Below are 6,111 nucleotides of genomic sequence, written 5' to 3'. Positions count from 1 at the left end.
GCGTTTTGAAGTATCGCACATTATTCACCTACATTTGATTTGTTTTGCTAACTTATAATTTAACTTATGAGGCAACATTCACCTCTATAAGTGGCCGAGCTCTCCGTATATTTTTCTGTATGTGGCCCTCGGTGAAAAAAGTTTGTACACCCCTGCTTTAAACCATACCTTTACAGTATAAAGGCTTTGATAGGTCAGATTATCATTTGCTTTTCAGACAGGAGAAGATAAATGTGCTATGACTGAACCTGCTCATTTAAAATCCTGATGGAAAACTCAATGATGTTTTCTTATTGCCATTCATAAGTAGACCTAGGTCAGCCTGTGATGAATAATGCAGAGAAACTCTTGATACTTATTTTAACCAGGACCTCGGCGAGGTCAGGAAGGTATTAGTCATACAGGATGTTCTGCATTCATCCTACTTTGAAGAGCACCCTGTTAGGGAAAATCTACCGTCATCGTATAAATTCTCAGTGACAAAACCTTGAGTTATTGAGGTTTCAAGGATTTGTTTCATGCTGTTTTAATGATATCAATATATATTTGCTTCAAACTGTGCATATATGACACATCACACACATTTACAGGATGTGTTTAAACCAGAAGAGTTCCTGATATGGGAAAAAGGGTTTAGTTGTTTGTGTTTTTCACTCTGAGAAATGCTCAGATGCTTAAGTTTTTTGAATGCCAATACTTTATGCATGTGTTTGTTTTTCCCGATAAAGCTGCATCTGTGAAGGTTATGTTGGCTTGAATCACTAGATGGGCTGATTGGAGCAGAGTTTTTTATTTATTCATAGAATCTTGCAAAGCTCAGAGTAGACCGGAGCTGACAGACTGGCATTTCAGACTCACCTGAGCTAAAGGATGTGTCTCTGCTCGGCACCTCCGGATCTGATGGAAAAAGACAGCGAGGACGCAATACCAGCCGAGCTTTTCCAGCTTAAAGGTCACTTGCTGTTTCCTGTCAAGAACGTTCGAACACCATCTTTCCTGAATTACCCGGGGATGATGCTCGTCATGCGACATCTGGAACATTGGGAAATGCCAAAAGTCAGTCAATCTCCTCCTTTCTTGTCCTTTTCTCTTCTTTTTCAACACCAATTCCATCCTGATCCAAATCCTAATCACATTTAGTTTGGAAACTGGTTTGAAAGTTGATTAAAACCAAGTATACTTCAGCTTTTCACAGCCAAGTGAGCGTACCAGAGAAGACTCGCTGCACGAAGGAGAGCAATTTGGACTGTCCAAGTTGTAGTTATATTATCTTTGCTATGTATACACACGATATCTACTGCCGTCTGTCTGTCCGGGGAGAGGGATCCCTCCTCTGCTGCTCTTAACAAGATTTCTTCAGTTTTTTCCCAATTAACTGTGGGGTTTCTTTGTTAGTTTTTCCTTCTATGACGCGATGGTCTAAGGATAGAGGGTGTGTAATTCTTTTAAAAGCCCCCTGACTCATGGTGAAGACCTGATAAAGACTCAGGCTCATGGTGGAAGAGGCATTGTTGCAGTTTCAACATCAGTAAAAGTAAAAGACAACCACTGATGCTTATCAGGTGTGCCAGCTTATTGCTAATTGGTATCAATTAGACTTTTAAGGTTTGAAAATGCAAAACCGTGAGCCAAAAAGTTGTATTTTCCAAGTCTTGACAGGAGTGACATGGAATGGATTCCCGAATAAGATCACGATCATGATTCATTTAGAAATACTTCCAGGAACATCAAGAAAATATGGATCCAGAAGAAAAATAAATCAATGAATGTGTCGGTAATATGAGAATAGGGATTCACATGATGAAAATAGCATCCTAACTGATATTACCCTCAGCTTCAGTTTCACCATCCTTTCATTTAATCTTCGTCTAAAAAAAAAACCTCAAACATGTTTTAGTAAACATGAAGAAATTCCTTTTCATTTTAATCTTATTTACGTCCCCCATGACAGATTCCATTGGTCCAAACAACTGAAACGAACACCGTTTTAACGGCTGCTAACTGGGTCAAACACCTTCATAAATCATGTTAACTAAACAGCCGCCACCGGTCTCCTTTGAAGGATTTAGACACGGTGGATTTGTGTCTTTCTGTGCGCACAATGCTGATTTGCATATGACTAATGTGAACACGAGGAAGGACAAGAGAATCGCACCACCCCCTGTCATTGTGATCCTGGCTTTACGCTGGTGTGTGGCGAAGAAGTGTGCATGCATGTGTGTGTGCCTATTTGCATGTGTCAGTGTTTGTGTGTGTGTGTGTTTTTGAGAGGAAGAACAAAGACTCCATCTGGTCCGAGCCTCTGAATGTGCCAGTATGAAACACTTCTGTCGCTCTGAAGTCCCCTTTTTAAAGCAGCTCGGAGGTGGAGTGGGGCCAGGAGGAGAGCGGCAAGGGGTCCCGTTTGAGGCGGAGACCCCATCTGAGGCCATTCTCTCCACCAGTGTGTGTACCACTCTCACCAAAGGACACACTCTCATTCATGTGGTGTGTGATGACTCTCCTCCCTTACCTCCACCTCCGCGGCTCTCCAACACGGTGTAATTACTTTCTGCCACAAAGAGAGACGAGACCCGGGCAGATTTTCGGTGATAAGCTCCACCGGGATCAGAGGGCTTTATTCAGGCAGCAGCTGGGAGAAGTGAAGGCAAAGGTCACATCGTAGGAGGATTTCTGAAGGAACAGGCTGAGACTTGGATTGGTAGAAAATCCTCCCAGCATCCCTCTCAAAACCCCGCTGCCATGAAATCTCCTGTCCTCTGCTGATAGACAAGATTCGAGTTAAGGGATACTAAAGTTAGAAAAGTCTTTCTCTATTTTCTTACTCCCGAAGCAACAAAAACATCCTTTCCTGGGTTGTCTAATAATACGGGACTCCTGATTTGTGCCTTTAGGGTTTCCACTCACATTTATTTTCATTACCAATTTATCTTTTAATGAATTTTTCCAATTAAGAGAATCATTTTCTGGCCTCTAAAATGTCACAAAACAGTGAAAATCTCCATTTCTCCATGTTCTCTAATGGTTTTTTCTTAATCTAAGACACACGTTTTCCATATTCATTCATTTGAAACTCAAAACACAGCACACCTTTACATTTCAGAAGCCGAATACAGCAACCACCTAAAAAGGATGAATGGGTTGTCAACTCATTTTATCCTAATTGATTAATTGTTTCAGCAACTAATCAATATAAATATGCTGATTTCACAGTGGAACAGAAAAAGTTATCGTGTAATCTTGCATGGTGTTAATGCTGGACGATGATGATGTTGTACTCATGTGCTCTTCATTCCTCCTTATGCATTTTTGTCCCTGCATTTCATTAGAGAGGTGAATACATTAAAATGTGTCGCAAAGCTGCTTCAGAGACTCCCATCTCTTATCAAATTTGAAACCATCCTTCATCAGATCCCAGGGCTCTAACTCCTGATACTGAATGAGTAAATGGACTGCCTTCTAGTATGCAACATACATTGAATTATTCATCAAATTGCAAATGGTTTGACCTTTTTAAAGATTAATGTATTTCTCATCTCGGTTCCATTTCTTCCACTCTAGGTCTTTTTGCCCAAGAGTTGTTGACCACTTAATACAATAAAACAGCCTTTTCAACCATCCTATCAATGCCGTTCTATCATAACAGATAGGTGGCAGAAGCGGATAAGCATTCACTTCGACATTCTTCCCATTAATATCTCCCTCTCTCGAAATCCCCCCCTAACAGCAGCTGCTTTCTCTCTGAACCCTTTCCTGATTGCAGTCTTCTGGCTGGGGCTGACGGCATGCACACACCTGCTCACTCTGACCTCCAATCTATCTTTTCCTCTCCCGCCTGCCTGTTCACCACAACTGCTGGGATTAGCGTGTCTGGGATGGTGGATAAGGGAGAAGGAGGACGACGGCCCTTTGGTCGGACATGCGTGTCCCGTGCCTCTCTGGTGGCATTGAGTGTGTGCACAGCTGGCTGAGTCCTGCCTCTGATGCACTGTTCAGCCTGGAGGTTTATGTGTGTGTGTTGTGTGAAAAAGCAACTGGAGGTGGAGACATCCATGATAAGTTTCCTTTGTGCAACTCATGTAAGACTTACCTAAATTGGCTTTTAATCTGTCTCTGTCAAAAACTCAACAAATGTGTCCCCAAGCTTTTTAGAAGTGCGGTGCTTAATTGTCAAACTACCCTTTCCTTTAAAGGAGCCCTATTATGGTAATTACATGCTTTAGTGTTCAAAAAGCTCTTTATGTTTCTCATACTGCCGGTGCTGCAGCACCTCTTTTCACCCTCTGTCTGAAACCACGGCCGAGTCTGCTCTGATTGGTTAGCTGGCTGGCTCTGTTGTGATTGATCAACCACTTAGAGATGTCCCGCCCATTCACGTACAAAGTGTCAGAGGGCTAGTAAAAAGAAGTGCAAGTGTTACTTAGTTGTGTCACTATGTTACTGAAGTTAAACAAAGGAGTCCAATGGAGGCGTTTCAGGCAGGAGCGGACTGGAGGGAACTTTGGGATTTTAGTCTTTGCAGACCATTTACATCCACTAAACCCAATATGCATAATAGCTTTTAATAGAAACCTTTGAGTGGTAAGTGTCCCATTTTGATGTGAAATGCTTAATTTTTTTAATGTTTCCTCCTCTACTCGTTAACTTGTTTGTGTTTCTACAGGACAGTGGTTTATATTCCATTGTTGACAGCTTTTTGAACTTCTCATAATAGGAAACTGACACTTGTTACTAATAGCATTCAAGTTGGCTCTATTCAAGTGTCACTAAGTCATGACGGTATGAAAATATACCAGCACCACAGGAAAGTGGAATTCAGCACCCATTGATTTTATGTAAACACCTGTGCTTTTCATACCAAAGTGTCACCATGTGTCATGTGAAAAAGGGTATGGAGCTATCAGAAACTCTTTCAAGCGTTGCGTGTGTGTGTGTGTGTGTGTGTGTGTGTGTGTGTGTGTGTGTGTGCATGTTATGTGGTTTCATAAAATATTCTCTGGCTCTGCGGTTGATCACAGGTGTTCATTCCTCAGAGCCTGTCTGATGGATTAACAGCTGCCGTCACCGTGTAATCGCCGACACCCCCCAGATCTGACATTACACACACACACACACACACACACTCAGATTCTGATATGACAGCTGCACACACACACACACACACACACACACACACACTCGTTATAAACTGCTGCGAGGACAGAGCCATTTGTTCCAGCCTATGTGCTCATGGAAATAGAGCTCTGTGTGAAGAATAAGAAAGAAATTAGCAAATAAAAAATGCAGAAAAATACAGAGACGAGGTGAGAGATACACAGAAACCCAGAGAAAAGAGAATGTGATATTTGTTTGATTTTAAAATGCTGCTCTGCGACTGTCGTTCTTATTCATATTCCTCCCCAGGGAGCCTTGTTTGAAAAATGGGACTATAACCGCCCCCCCTCCATGTCACCGTCTCTCTCTCTTACACTTACAAACACACACACACACACACTTGTTTGGTGTCTCCCTCCTCCTTTACTTTTTTTTTTTCCTCCCTTCACTCTTTCTCCCCCGATAGAGTGATCCGGCTTGTCTCCTCTCTCCGTCACGCGGGTAATCAGCCTCTGCTATTTCATTTGGCTCAGTAATGAAAGCAATCCCAGTGCTTTTCACTGAGGCGCAGCCCAAATAATGAGGGGCTGCCTCACCCCTCCCCAGCCACACCTCAACCCCCCCCTAGTCCTCACCCTCTCCCTCTCTCTCTCTCCCAGCGCTGCTGTCAGTGAACGAGGGAAAGCAAATGAGTGCATTTTTAGTGTGGAGCAGGCAATCTTCCTGCCAAGTCCTTTGTGCCTCGTTTTCTCCTTTCTGGGAGAGTCTAATGAGTCCATTGTAGAAGATGTCATCACCTCGACTGAAACAGAATTAGTTTTTCTTATTATTCAAATGGGAGAAAAAGGATTTTGATTTCTCAAATTGTTTTTGATTCATTTTGAGACTGAATAGTGGAACACGTTTTCACATTACAACAAGCAAACGCCACACGCTAGTTGGTAAAAGTAAATATTTGACTTTAGTTTTGTATTATTTCCTCCCACGACTCATCACTAAACCCTTTGGGGGGGTCCC

This window comes from Eleginops maclovinus, chromosome 9 (assembly GCF_036324505.1).
Source record: "Eleginops maclovinus isolate JMC-PN-2008 ecotype Puerto Natales chromosome 9, JC_Emac_rtc_rv5, whole genome shotgun sequence".
Lineage (NCBI taxonomy): Eukaryota > Metazoa > Chordata > Actinopteri > Perciformes > Eleginopidae > Eleginops > Eleginops maclovinus.
Note: the sequence above shows the minus strand (reverse complement) of the source record.